The sequence below is a fragment of the Malania oleifera genome, chromosome 11 (genome assembly GCF_029873635.1).
Source record: "Malania oleifera isolate guangnan ecotype guangnan chromosome 11, ASM2987363v1, whole genome shotgun sequence".
NCBI classification, from domain to species: Eukaryota; Viridiplantae; Streptophyta; class Magnoliopsida; order Santalales; family Ximeniaceae; genus Malania; species Malania oleifera.
In genome coordinates, this window is record NC_080427.1 from 50,762,139 (window position 1) to 50,778,061 (window position 15,923).

A 15,923-nucleotide genomic window follows, 5' to 3' on the forward strand; every position below is an offset into this window, starting at 1 on the left:
CCGTTGCTAGTTAGACCATGTACACCCACACTGTTCTGGATAGAAGTGTGTGGGATTCCAGCCGACTGCCTGTGTGAGGTTGAAGTAAGGGCGTCGGACCTGCAACTTTGGTATGGATGCCTGCAGACGTACTTGCAGAGGATGTTGTTTGTTTTACTTTGTTTGGGCTGATCACCTAGGCTTAGTCCAGCCTTCGAGCCGCACAACCTGTGCCATGGGGAAAGTAAATGGCATGTTTGTCACAGGGGGGTGTCTTATATGCATATATGTTAATTTATGTGAACACAGATAATTAATAAGATAACTTCCAGGGCTTACTGAGAAAGGTGAGTGCCCTAATAGCGGTAATGGTATTAGAGCAGAGGAAAACTACTTGTATGGGTGGGTAATCTTCCCTATCCTCGGCTAATTGTGTGTGTGAGTGTAAAATAAGAATGATTTCATAAATGTGTTTATCTATTTAATGAACTGGTTATTTTCTGTACACTAAATGCATGTTGGTCACACACTGACATTAACTTAATCTTTTCCTTACTGAGTTGTGCCTCACCCTACTTTACAAACTGTCTTTTCAAGAAATCCTAAAGATCGAGTCTAGCAAGCTAGAGGAGCCAGGCTAATGGTGTAAATTTAAGTAGGTAGTGTGTATAGATAGAAATTTTATTTTTTTTTAGTTTTATGGGATTTATTTATGAGAAGATGGATTTATTTGTGTATAAAGGTAGTATAAAACTCTGGTATTGGATTTTTGGAGATTGTATCTTTTATTTCCATTGTATTTAATATGATGAATTTGGTATCAGGTACACAGACATCACTAAAGTAGTACCCCAGGCCCACGTGGCGGATCGGTGCGTTACAAATACGGCCAAAGGGGGGGGTTGTATCTTCAGTAGAAGATGAGATTGAATCTCATCTTCTCATTATCTCTTTATATATATAATATTAATTAATTAATTAATAATTTAATTTTATATATATATATACACTTACATGTATATTATTTTTAGGGTCGTTACAGATGCAGGATACAAACAATCCAAGGCAGATTATTCACTATTTATCCGATCCCATGAGGGTCATTTCATTGTCATTCTAGTCTATGTGGATGACATTATGGTTGCAGGAAACAGTTTGGAGTAAGTCAATAAGGTCAAGAAATACCTAAGCGATCATTTCAAACTCAAAGATCTTGGAACTCTTAAATACTTTCTGGGAATCGAAGTGGCTCGCTCAGCCAAAGGAATATTTTTATCTCAAAGGAAGCATGCCCTTGAGATATTAGAAGATATAGGCTTCTTGGAGCTAAACCTAGAAAATGTCTCATTGATCAAAATCTTGCACTCAACGAAAGTGATGGTGAACTTATCTCGGATCCTTCATCATATAGGCTACTTGTTGGAAGATTAATATCCATCACAAGATCTGACTTAGCTTATTCAGTGCATGTACTAAGTCAATTTATGAACAAGCCATGAATACCACACTTGAATGTAGCATATAGGGTCTTACGGTACCTTAAGAAAACCTCAGGTCAAGGAATTTTCTTATCTGCTTCTAGAGAAATTTAGCTCTATGCATACTTTGATGTAGATTGGGCATAATGCAGGGACACCAGACGATCGGCCACCGGATATTGCATCCTACTCGAAAGATCACCCATTTCCTGGAATACTAAGAAACAAACAATAGTTTCACGCTCCTCCGCTGAAGCAAAATATAGTGCTATGGTCTCCACATGTTGTGAGGCTACTTGGCTAAAGTCTCTACTCTCAGACCTTGAAGTAATGCATTTTCAACCAGTTAGTTTGTACGGTGACAACAAGGCCGCTATACAAATAGTTTCAAATCTAATGTTCCATGAACGAGCCAAACATATCGAGATTGACTATAATGTGGTTCGAGAAAAACTCCAGAGTGGCATTATCCAAACAGTCTACATGCATACAACCCAACAACATGCTGATCTTTTTAACAAAGTTCTTGGATTCATATAGTTTAATTATTTACTCAAAAATTTGGGTATCATAAAAATCCACTTCAACTTGAGGGGGAGTGTTGAGGAATGTCGCACTCTGACTGAAATCATGTAAACTTTCTTAAAGAGAAAAGGTAGCATATCATTTTATTTTGGAAAGGAGTGTAAAGATTGATTTTCCTTTAATTACATGCTCCCCGATTTTTTTTGTATAAATAGGAGGTTATACAGAAATTGAAACATATGTATAACAACTCATTCTTTGTTATCTTTTATTCTTTATTTTCTTCTCGTTTCCTTTTGCTCTAGTTTTATCATCTTTAAATATCTTCAAGTCTCTTTGCTGAGAAAAAGGACATGAATTAGACAAATAGGCTAGTCAAAATACTCTTAACTAGTTTGAGTGTTTTTTTTTCCTTTAAATAAGAGGCGTTGTTTTCATCCTATCAATAAGACTCATCAAGAAGGTTCACAAGTTGTAATGACTCTGAAAATATATATATATACAAGATTAGTGGAACAATCCTTAAAAAAAATTAAATTAAATTAAATTAATAATTATTAATTAAATAATATAATATAATATGAAAAATTAAATCTCATCTTCTCTTACAAGTTCCAGAGACCCTCCCCCTCTGCAGTCCATCTCTCTCTCTCTCTCTCTCTCTCTCTCTCTCTCTCTCTCTCTCTCGCTCTTAATTTTTCTTACATTTCTTGGCCGAATTGAAAAACGAACATCATTCTTGGGTCCCAACTCTGCTCTTCAAGGATTTAACCGAAGAGATTTCATCGTTCGCATGCCGTGGGCACTACTCCAGGATTAGGGTAAGTGGACTTAATTATGTCAAGTTTTATTTTAAAATATTCCCGATTAAATTTGAGTATGTGAATTTATTTATATCCATGTTATTTAAACATATGCCTGGGTTAAATTAAATCGCGTGGATTTAATCATATCGGGTTTTTATTTAAATTTACCGAATATGTATTTATCAGAATTTCTCAGGTAATTTATGAAATTATAATTATTATACGAATTGTGTAGCATGAGTTTATTTTATTTTATTGCATAATTGAGCAAATTTGGGAGTTTTGTAATGTTATGTTTATTACCTATTTTATTGTGAATAATGATGATATTTATGTATAAATTTTATATTGGGAAAAGTAATGAATTTATTTTATTATGAATATTATGTTAGGAAATTGATTAGGTTATAATATTGTTTAATTACATAAATTTTAATTGTGTTAAGAACCCTGATGGCCCGAATGTAACTACAGATGAATATTAGTGCCGCAACACTATTGTGGAAGTGTTGGCGGTAGATAGTGGATTTGGTCTGGGTATGAGTATGAGATGTGATAGGCAAATCGCACTTACAGACATGATATTTGATTTAGTCTGGTTGGTTGGTCGGCCAACCAGTTAAGTCCAGTTTTCGGACCGCACAACCTAATCATGGGGGTCAAACATGACGTGCATAGGCCAAAAGAAGTTCTTTTATACATATTTATATATTTATGTGATCGAGACCATTTAGTAGGCCTAAGTTATGATTTGAAGGAAAGTAAGTTCAATTCAATACAATTGGTTTACAATTATTCAAATGCAGTTTTAATAGTTATTATTATTAAATTATTTTTATGATAAAGTTCATTTTAGCCACACACTGATAATAAATTAGTTCATACTTACTGAGAGGTGTCTTACCCAATTATTATTATACATTTTAGATATCTTAAAGAGCATAGTCAAAATTAGAGTAGCTCAGTGGAAGTGTAGGTGAGATTAGAAAGAGAGGTTTAGATTAAATGTTTATTTTTGTTATTGTTGGTTTATCTTGAAATTTCCTAGGAATGTATTAAATTTGATATTGAAGATATTACTATATTAAATGTTTTTAGTACTCTACTAAATATATTTGAGGTCTTCCGCGGTATAAAATTTCAAACTGTTTCAATTGGTATCAAAGCAAATTTTTGGGTTATTTACACAAGTTCTAAATATATTTCTTATTAAAGTTTGCCAATAAGAAATCTCCCAATAAATAATAAATTATTTGATTAACCATTCAATGTTGTCACTTTGATAAGATAGAAAGTACTGTTATATTTGTCTAAAAAATTGTGCAATATACCATTGTGAGTTTTAGGCCAAGATAGAATTAACTTGCGGAAAGAGAAAAGTGTGTGTTGAGCTATGTCTTTGAATACTTGTATGGGCAAAAAGGGATGTGAGAGTGAAGACCATTTCATTTATATAACCTAGGATTCATATAACACTCTTATTAAGGTATTAGAAAAAAAAAATTAAGATTCATACTCTCTAGGAACCTAGGAAATTAGAAAGAAAAAAAATTAAGTTTGATGCCGTCTAAAAAATGGTGTTTTCCTATCCCTAAAAGGTATTTAAATTGATAATAGAAGTTCCTATTAATTCATGTGAGCTCTTCAAGTGACATTTACTCTCTCTTAAGGGTAAGTTGGGAACTCATAAAATATTAGAAAAAGGAAAATAAAATATCAAGAAATCCTTATTTTTATATTGGATTATTAAGGAAAATGAGAAAGAAAATAAAAAATACATCACTTACAAACAAAATTTTGATTTTACACATCATTAATAATTTTTTTCCCTAATTTTTAATCATATTAAAATAATTTTAATTTTTTATACTATTTAAAAAAGATGAAAATATTAAAAAAAAAAAAAAAAAAGTTTCCTCCTTATTTCCTTTTCTTTCATTTTCCCACATAAAATTTTTTATCCAAACGGACCTTAAAGGTAACTTAATTGTTACTGTCCCTTAAAGATAATTTAATTACTCTACATAATGGCATTTAAATTCTTATCAAATATCTCACTATAAAAGTATCTTTGTTTATCTTTAAATATTTTTTGCCCAAAAAAAGGACATGAATTAGACAAATAGGCCGATTATGAATATTGCTCTCTTAAATAAGAGGCCCCCTTTCCTTATCATTTTTCTAATTAAATAGAACTTATCAAGAAGGATCCCAAGTCTAAACTATTTTTCTTATTAAACTTTACCACAAGTGTAATCCCCCCATTTGCATCACAAAATGTCAACAAGAAATCTCCCTAAAAATAATAAATTATTTGGTTAACTATTCAAGATTGTTTTAAGTAGATAGAAGATACCATTATATTTGTATGAAATTGCAATACACCATTTTGAGCTTTTGACATGTAAGTTAGAATACTCATTTTGCATGAATAACAATATTCCAATAATATATCATGTACCAATACACTTTTTTTTTTTTTTTTTGACAATATCTCTCCAATTTCTTCTATTTCCCCTCATAGAGAAATAAAAAATAAGTGCCTCTCTTCTTTTCTTTTGACTGTTCTTTTTCTATTCTTTCTTTTACTATTTAGCAGACATGGACACAATTTTTCATATCCTCCCCATATTCTTGTTTTCGTGAATAGTTATAAAGATATTTTAGGTGAAGATAAAATCAAGTTGCCAAAAAGGAAAGGTGTGCATTGATATATTTGTCAATATTTTAAAATTTTTAATTAAATGATTAGCTTTAAATTTAGATGTGATATACCTTGTTAGTCTTGGTGGCTACACTACCATGGTTTATATTTTTTTTATGATATGAACCTATATGTTGTTCCTTGTGTTCTTCCATCTTTGCAAATCATGTTAGTATAGGCACACATACATGAAATGCTAGATCAAAGGTAAAGATTGGACCAAGTTGACGTTCGAATAGGAAGATCAAATGAATACTCACTCAGAAAAGATTCAAGCACAACCAAAGGAAGCTTTTTGTTTAATTATATGTAATGGATGTGTGTTTGAGGTAGTGTATTTTGTAACTCTTGTGGTTTTGATTCTTACATAATTTCTGAGCAAGAGTTGAGCAAAAATGCATATGCATATTAGAACACTTGAGTTTATAGGTTTTTACTTAAGTCTCAAACTCACATTTATAGTGTTCATATATAAAACAAAGAGTTTGTCAAACGAATCATAAACTCAAATATGTTTTCATAAGGGACAAGTTTTCAACATTTTAGTTTTATAAACTTTTTCATACTTTGTCCTAGTTTTAATAAAACGAGTTTTATGTCCAAGAGCTTCAAGAAAGTCAAAGCATATTTTAATAAGGGACACGGAAATATATAAGATATCCAAATAAGTTTTCAAATGTATTTTATTAATCAAGATATCTTATATTCAAATGGAAACTCACTTGGACAAGTATTATTCTTCATTAGACTTAATATATTTCATATACTTTTGTCCAAGAATGTTTTAAGTCATTTAAAGGTTTTTTGACATAGAAAAACAAAGTAATATTGTAATGATCCCAAAAATTGTGTGCATGGAAATGTTAAAAATAATAATAATAATAATAATAATAATATTATTAATTAATTAATTAATTAAATTAATTAAATTATTAATTAAATAATATAATATAATATAATATAGTATTATAATATTATAATATTATATTATATATATATTTATATATATATATATTCAATCCTAAAGCATCAGGAATCTTGAAATTACAAACATTCTCTCTCTCTCTCTCTCTCTCTCTCTCCGTCTCACTCTCGTCTCTCCTCGTCTCCTCTCTCCCACTCTCTTCAATTTCTCGATTGATTTTCGTTTGACCGAAAATTAAAAAATACTGCTGGACTCCATTCTTCGCCACCGACATATCTACTGGAACGAATTTATCGTAGGAGCGGTGTAGGCATATCTCTTGGGGTAAGGTCAATTCTCATACTTACCTCTATTTTTTTTAAATCTTAAGTCCAATTAACGAACGAAAATTGTCAGGAGATTTGTGGGGAGATTCTCTACAATCTAGTTGGAGCAGGTTTTCGAGTTGGAGCTCCGGGGCATTAATCCTAAATCGGGGGTAAGTTTACAATTTAGACTTTTATAGGTTATTTAGGGTATTTAGAATCTAGAGGAATTTTAGGGAAAGTTATTCTGAAAATTGTGATGAATAATGTGATAAAGTTTGATTTTCAAAGTTTCAGGGGTTTTGAACGCTGTGGGGCATAGGTCGGGGTTTTATCAGGCTTTTCAAGAATCAGGTAAGGGGATTAAGTTAAGTTAAAATTTTATTAAATATGAACTGATTAAATTGTTATATATTTATTTATTTATTTATGTATTTGAGAATTTAAAGGTTATTTCGAAAACCAACCGTTCAAAATAGATTTTACAAACTTAGGATATATGGTATGGTATTTTGAATAAAAACGAACGGTGGAAAGTTTGGTTGTTTATATGGTTATGTTTAAAGGTTGAAATTGTGTGGCCAATGATTATTTGGTAGGATTTATTATTTAACTGGATTTGAGACTATTTGCGAAATACTAGAATTGTTTGTAAAATACTGGAATTGTTGTGAAAAATACTGGAATTGCTTGTGAAAAATGCAAGATTTTGAAATAAAGGTCAGTGGCCGAGTATTGTTTGATTGGCCAAGGGCCAGGATTATTATTTGATGGCCAAGGGTCAAGGTTTTATTTAAATGGCTGTGAGCTGGATTGCATTTGTGGCCGAGGGATAACAGGAAATATATGTGAATTGATATTTTAAATGGTGATTTCTATTATCTAAATTGCATGATATGCTTTAAGAACCCTTGGGACCAGTGTATTGTGAGCACAATACCGTTGCTAGTTAGACCATGTACACCCACACTGTTCTGGATAGAAGTGTAGGGGGTCCCAGCCGACTGCCTGTGTGAGGTTGAAGTAAGAGCGTCGGACCTGCAGCTTTACTGTGGATGCCTGCAGAAGTGTTTGTAGAGGATGTTGTTTTTTTCACTTTGTTTGGGTTGATCACTCAGGCTTAGTCCAGCCTTCGAGTTGCATAACCCGTGCCATGGGGGAAGTAAATGGCGTGTTTGTCACAGAGATTGTCTTATATGCATATCTGTTAATTTATGTGAATACAAATAATTAATAAGATAACTTTGAGGGCTTATTGAGAAAGGTGAGTACCCTAATAATAGTAATGATATTAGAGCAGAGGGAAGCTACTTGTATGGGCGGGTAATCTTCCCTATCATCGGCTAATTGTGTGTGTGAGTGTAAAATAATAATGATTTCATAAATTTGTTTATCTACTTAGTGAACTGGTTATTTTCTATACACTAAATGCTTGTTGGCCACATAATGACATTAACTTTATCTTTCCCTTACTGATCTGTGTCTCACCCCTACTTTACAAACTGTATTTTTAAGAAATCCTAGAGATATGGTCTCGAAGGCTAGAGGAGTCGAGCTAGTGGTGTAAATTTATGCAGGTAGTGTGTATAGATAGAGATTTTATTTTTATTTAGTTTTATGGGATGTAATTATGAGAAAATGGATTTATTTGTGTATAAAGGTAGTATAGAACTCCAGTAATGGATTTTTGGAGATTGTATCTTTTATTTCCGCTGCATTTTATATGATGAGTTTGGTATCAGGTACACAGACGTCATTAAAGTAGCACCCCGGGCCCACGTGGCGGGTCAAGACATTACAAATATATCTTTGATTATCAAAACCTAAGCACTTTACACTTTGCATTTTAGTTATTCATTCACAAGTGCTTAAACTCTATTGGTCTTACAAGGCTTAATTTCGTTTTGATGATAACAAATTAAGGGTATTTAACATGATTGCTAAAGCATATTTCAGGACCTCAAAAAGAGCTTATGAGATCTAGATTATGTGTGTCGATACCTGGAAAATAATATGATAAAAGAAATCAAAAAAAGGGATTTTTAGCCAAGGCAGGAGAAAATTGGCGACGATTTTCTGAAGAAACTAGAAAATCAGCGATGGTTTTTTGAGAAACACAGAAAATCGGCGACGATTTTTTGGCCATTGTTGAAAGTTATAAAAGAACCAAGAGCTTCATTTTTTAAAAAAAATCAAATTCTCTCTCTCCTCTCTCTAACCCATGAACCCTTCTCCCTTCTCTCTACAATTTCTGCTCCATTAAGCCTCATTTCAACTATTAGGAACTATCACAGGATTTTTGGGAAGATTCTCTACACTGTAGGCGGAGCAGAATTTCAATTTGAGGTTTTGGAGTACCATCCCAAAACTGAGGTAAGCGTGTTATTCAGGTGTTTTTGGGTTGATTATTTAATTATTGAAAATATAAGCTTAGATGTGAATGTATTTCTGAGGTTAAATTGAGAAATTGGAATTTTGTAAAATTCAGGGTTTGGTTCATATACCGTAGGCAGACTAAGGATTTTTAGTGGGTCTCCTCAAGAACTCAGGTAAATGATAGATGGTTTATAATTTAGGAAAATGTGAGTATGAAAATTATTTTGGGAATTCAGTTAATTAACTGAAAAATATGTATGTGTATAATTTCAGGATTATGGAATTATAAACGTCGTGGTCGTGAGTTAGAATCAGTAGGCGAGTTCAGTTATCCAGGTAAGGGAAATATGCTATGTCAGTTAAATTAGGAATTTTTATCATTAAAGTATATGTATTCTAGTATATGTATTTCAGATGGTTACAAATATTAAATTAAATGATTTTCAAGATTATTATTCAGATCATTAATTATTTTTATTATAAAAAAATTCAGATTTCAGGATATGGGATATTTAATTATTTTAGTAGTGTAGCATGAGTTAATACCAGACCAGTACAACAGTTATACAGTTTTCAGATTTATCATGATTTATAGTATACATACAAAAACATATATTTTACAGCATTTTTTACAATACCATGATATATAGATTTCAGAACCATAACATTCATATTATTCAGATATTTAGTATTCAGATAATTAGATATTACAAATTATTCAGATTACACAATATATTCAAATCAGTTATTACAATGTTATGGTTATTTCAGCAGAAATAGAATCATGGTAAAACAAAAAGATATATATATATATATATATATATATATATAAATAGAATATTATTATACAGTATCAGATCCCTGATGAATCAGTTTAGTTTAGATTCAGTCAGCAAAACACGGTACCATAACTATTTCATATCAGAGTGCAATTACATATCTCAAATAATGTGTGGATTTTCGTTAACTGTGCCTTGGAGGGACTGCAAGCTCCCTAGAAATCTGGTTTGAGGTGGCCGGTTTGACAAGGGAGATGTCAATTACCAAGCCTTTGGCGGGATTGTAGAATGACCGGTATGATGATTGATAGAGTTTCAGTTGACTTATCTTGGTATGCCAACCAGTGTTGAGTCCCACTTACGGGCGCACAATCCTATTGTGAGGGGTTAAATCATGACATATAGTTTTCCAAGGAAGTTCCATAGTTTATATATATATATATATATAGATTTATAGAAATCAGCAGACTTACCTATAGATTATAAGAGTATGATTAAATTGTAAGTTCAGAAAAACTGTATTTTTAAACCATATAGGTGTGAGTTATACGGTATTATATTTTACCAGTTATCGTAGTTCAGATATTTGTTATTTTATAGTTCATGTAAACTTAGATGTCACACACTGGTAATAGCATATTTCTTCTTAGTGAGAGTTGTCTCATCCCAGTAATTTAACATTTTTCAAGTGATCCAGTTAGACGAGCAGATCAGGCTCAGAGATAAAGAGATCATTTACGCTACCCTGCTTGTAGGGTAAGTGTTTTCAGGGGGACTTATTTTTGGAGTAGCATTCAAGGTTTTTTTTTTTTAGTAGATGTTGCTAGGAAGATGGGTAGTTATGTATATATATATGTTTTGGGGATAATATTAAATTCTGGTATTGTAATAATGGTTGTACATTTTTATGTTTTCCACTGCATAGGTATGTTCTAGTAGTCATTACACGGGGGTATCAGAGTACAAGGATTATCAGTTTATATATATATATATATATATATATATATATATATATATATATATTTATTTATTTATTTGGAAAAAAAATGATATGAATTTTGAGGTCGTTACATTTTGGTATCAGAGCCTAAGTTACTAGGTTCTGTAGACTCTAGAGTACAATGGAAAACAAACCAGAATATAGGAATGGAATTTTAAGAAGGATAGAACAGGATATTAGTGAGTTAATGTTGGGAAACTAGGGAGAGAATTTAGGGTTATGTTCTGTGGTCTGGAAGCAGGAACTTCTGGGTGGTTTCTGTGTTTTTCTTGGGATGACGATTTCAAGAAAAATCATAGTAAACTATCATCAGTTTCTATTTCCATCTGGTAGGACTAGACCTTAAATTAGTATAGGTAGTATGAAGGCATTTTAGTTAAATGAAAGTAAGGATAGTATTATGAGGTTTACATACTTAGAATAATTTGTTATTATTACAGGATGGACCCTAGAGGTAGTAGTGCTCACACTAACGGCGATGATGGAGCAAGGCCCTCTAACATGGGCGGTGGGGACTCAGATGTTGTTTTACTCAGCGTAGCTCAGTAGGTCATGGCTGAGATTGCACGGAGCTCCAGGGGGCAAGGAGGTCCATTTGCAACACAAGGATGTACTATAGAAAAGTTCATGAAGATGAACCATCCAGCATTTTAAGGAGTCGCTAATCCTGCAGTTGCTGAGAACTGGATGCAGGAGATGGAGAAGGTACTGATGGTGCTCTACTGCACTGATGAGCAAAAGGTCCTCTATTCCACGTACAAGTTGTTAGGTGAGGTTGAGAGATGGTGGACGACCATGAAATTATTGGAAGAGCAGAGCCCATACTAGAGCATATGACCTGGAACCGGTTCAGAGAGATATTCTTTGATAGATATTTTCTCGCCACTATTAGAGAGGCTAAAGTGTTGGAGTTTCTGAGTTTGACTCAAAGGTCATTGACAGTTCAGCAATATGCGACAAAATTCTTCGAGTTGTCACGATTTGCTCCATATATAGTGTTAGATGAAGCTAAGAAGACCAAGATGTTTGAGAGGGGCTTGGGACGAGATATATATAAGCAGGTGGCAGTTTTAAAGATACAAAACTTCTTCGAATTGGTGGACAGAGCCACAGTAGCAGAGGAGAGTGAACAGAAAGATGTGGGAGTACCGAGCCAGAGGAAGAGACCCATGCCTCCGGGTTTCTAGGTAGGTCCCAGTTGGGGTCCATGGAAGGGAGACCGATATGGAGGAGGCCAAAGACAAATGACGGGACACAGTGGTTCTCAGAGTGGGAAGACTTATCCCATCTGCCCTAGATGTGGCCAGAGACATCCAGGTGAATATAGGATGGGAGAAAACGTATGCTATCGGTGTGGGAGACCCGGTTATAGGGCTTGGTCATGTTAGGGACCACCAACACACGCACCAGTTCACAGACCATTCTGGGGTGATTACCAGGAGCCCCATGGAAGCCAGTAGAGGAACACAACATCGGCGAGGGTTTATGTATTGATGCCGGGAGACGCTGAGGTTGCTAGGGAGGTCATGACAGGTATGCTTACTGCTTTTTTAGTAACCTGGATAATTATAGGAATTAAATAATTAAGAAAAGAGAGAGAAGAAAATTTTTTCAAGGGGTTTAGCAAGGCCTCGTCGACGAACAGTCTTCTTGGGCTCATCGACGTGGGCGCGTGTTTCGTCAACGAGAGTTTCCCAAGGGGCTATTTTTGGGGCCTGAAACTCGTCAATGAGGGTTAGGAATTCGTCGACGAACTCCCTTCTTGGACTCGTCGTGTAGAGACCCGAACCCGTAAATAAGGAAAAAAAATAAGAAAAGGGGAATAAGGGGTGTTTCAGTAGGGTTCTTAGACGAAGGTAGTGTGTTTGTCGACGAAGTCCCTTTAGTGCCTCGTCGATGAAATTCAGAGCGTCGTCGACGAGAAAATACCGTGCGAGTCAAAGAAAATATCCAGATGGGGTTCGTTGATGAAGGAATGGCTTCGTCGACAATCTATGTGGCTAGTTTGTCGATGAAGACGCCACCTCGTCGACGAGTTTGACTCAGTCAAGAGCCCTATAAATATCCATTTTGGTTGCTTAAAGGCTAAGATACTCCCAAAATCTCTCTCTCTCTCTCTAGAATCGATGGATTTCTTCTCTCTCTCTACGATCCTTCGCCGTTCTTCGCCTATTTCTAAAAATGGAGGTTCCTGTGTGGATCAGAGGAGGAAACTCTACAAATATAGCGAATCAAATCATCGTTTTGAAGATTTTTGGGTTTTCCCAAAAATTGAGGTAAGGATCTGATTTTGATTTCGATTAGGTAGTTGTATAGTAGTCGAGATCATAGAGGAATAATGTTTTGTGGTTTTTAGGTTGCGGGGATCCAGGTTCGTTGTTTTGGATCGTTCCGTTCGTGTTTCTAGTTTCGATTTTTTGCATGAAAGCCATCTTGGTTTTTCAAGTGTTATGGTTTAGCAAATTTTTGACATATGTGTTTAGCACATACTCACCTCATCACCATGGAATCTTAAATTAAGGGGGAGAAATAATTTTTAGGTAAATTTAATTGTGCCTCTCTTTTTGATGATGATTAAAGGGGCAGATGATTGTTCGGTGTCCTCTTTGTTAAAATAATGATGTGTGGTGTTATATGAGCGTGAGGGGGAGAAGTGAAATGCATTTGGGGTAGAATGCATATGGTTGCATGAAAGTTCAACTTGCTTATTACTTGTCTTATCTTACATGAATTTTCTATCTTATGAATTGCATGTTAAAGCTCCATGAATATGAAATGCTTTTATTGTGCCTTATATGCATATATTAAGGGGGAGCAAATGTTAATCATTTAACAATATGCATATTTTGAGGGGGAGTTTTAGTATATACCCTTTAGGAGAACACCAATGGTATGTGATCATCAAAAAGGGGGAAAATGTTAGCCTTAGAGGCTATGTGAGTTTAATTGCATTATTTTGATGATAACAACTCATTAATGGTTCCAGGTTAGCTTATCTTTGCATAATAAGCTATGGTAAGTCAAACTCAAATGCAAAGATTAAGTAAATTAGTAATAGGTTAGACATCATCAAAAAGGGGGAGAATGTTATCCTTGTTGGCTACAATATTATATTTAATGTATTTTATTGATATTAACCTATTTGTGTGTTCCTAATGTTTTCCTATCTTTGCAATTATGGTTAGTAGAGGTACAAGTGGCAAATGCTTGAAGTACCGAGTGAGAGGCAAAGATCGGACTGAGTAGGAGTCAAGAAGGAAAAATCAAATGGACACATACTCGGAAGGACCCAAGCACAACCGGATGTTTTATAATTATTGAATTATTTGTAATAAGGGTTTTGTGAGTGGTAGGTTCAGTTTGTAACTCTTGCGTTTTGTTTTTACATGATTTATGAGCAAGAGTTGAGCAAAGCACATGCATACTAGGACACATGAGTTTATAGGATTGCACTAAAGACATAAACACAAACTCACCTTTCAAGGTTTTCAAAGTTAAACTTAAAGAGTTTGTTAAATGAATCCTAAACTCAAAACATGGTTTTCAAAGGGATAAGTTTTTAACATCTTGGTTTTACAAATATTTTCATACTTGGTCCCAAATGTGTCAAAACGAGTCTTATGTCCAAAAGCTTCAAAGAAGTCAAGTATTTTTCATAAAAGGACATAATGACATATAAGATATCAAACAAGCTTTCAAATGAGTTTTTATTAATAAGATATCGTATAATTAAGGAGACACTGAAATTAGGATAGCTTCCCAAAAGGGGGGTGAATTAGGATTTTAAAATTCTTTCCTTTTTAATACTTTATTTTATATCAACAATCATAACAAGCAATCACAAAATCAAGTCAACCACAACCAATCAACAAAATAATCAAAATCTTGATCTTTATATCAATAGCCCTATATCAAAATGTAAAGCATGCAGATTTATATAAGTCTTGTGTTATTTAACAATCACACTTCTTCTTTGTGTTTAATTCTTAAACAAACTTTCAGATTAATAAGTTTAGGATGATCAACCAACGTAGTCCCTTTCGGTTTCCGTAATCAATGTTGATCAAGCCAAAACGAGTTATCTTCCAGTCTATTTAACAACCATACATTCAGAATTTAACAATTTAAAGCATACACGCAGGTTGTAAGTTTTGCTGAAAAATAAAGAGTAATGAAGAAGAGAGAGACACAAGATTTTATGAGGTTCGGCTTATACCCAGCCTATTTCCTCGCCTTTGGCAAACCACTAAAGGATTCACTAATTCAGTTCCGTTGACAGGTGGAACAATACCGATTACAGCCACTCCTTCCTTTAGGCTAGAGCCCACCTCTCCAAATGATATTCCCTCATTCAGTCCAACGATTTTACAACCTTGAATCATCTATAAACAAGAAACAAGATAGAGAAAAGTTTGTGTACAAAAGACACTCTTACAGCAGAGTAGATTAGTACAAAATTCAGCACAAGTATACTTCAAAGTAAATCAAATACAACAAGATTGAAGCTCAATACTGAATTTAGATCACCAAATATCTTCCAAGTATTGAAAGATTCAGACTTTGAAGGCTCTACTTCGGAATTTGTATCAGCAGTAACTCAGTAGTTGAAGTAGGATGAACTCAAGAGAGTTTGAGAGCTTTTAGGAATTTTGATTGCTGGAAATTTTCTTGGTGTAAAAATCTTTGAAGTTTGGGGCTATTTATAGATGTTTAAAAGTAATTCCTTGCCCCTAAGTTTACTTAGAGTAATCCCCAAGTTTTTCAAAAGAGTAGTGCCCAAGAAATCCATTTAAAAATCTTCTCGTTGGAGTATTTTAAACAAACGTCGAGTGGCAGTCACCTACCATAGAGGAATTTTAAAACACAGAACACTGACAGTCGCCTGCCAGAACCCAGGCAGTCGCCTGGCATGACCACCCAGGCACCTAGCTGTGCTCAGGCAGTCGCCTGGCACGCTACTACCTCTTTGTAAAATCCTAATTTAATTTGGGCAGTCGCCTGCCACATGGAGACAGTCGTCGAACACTTCTGTTTCACAAAAAAAAA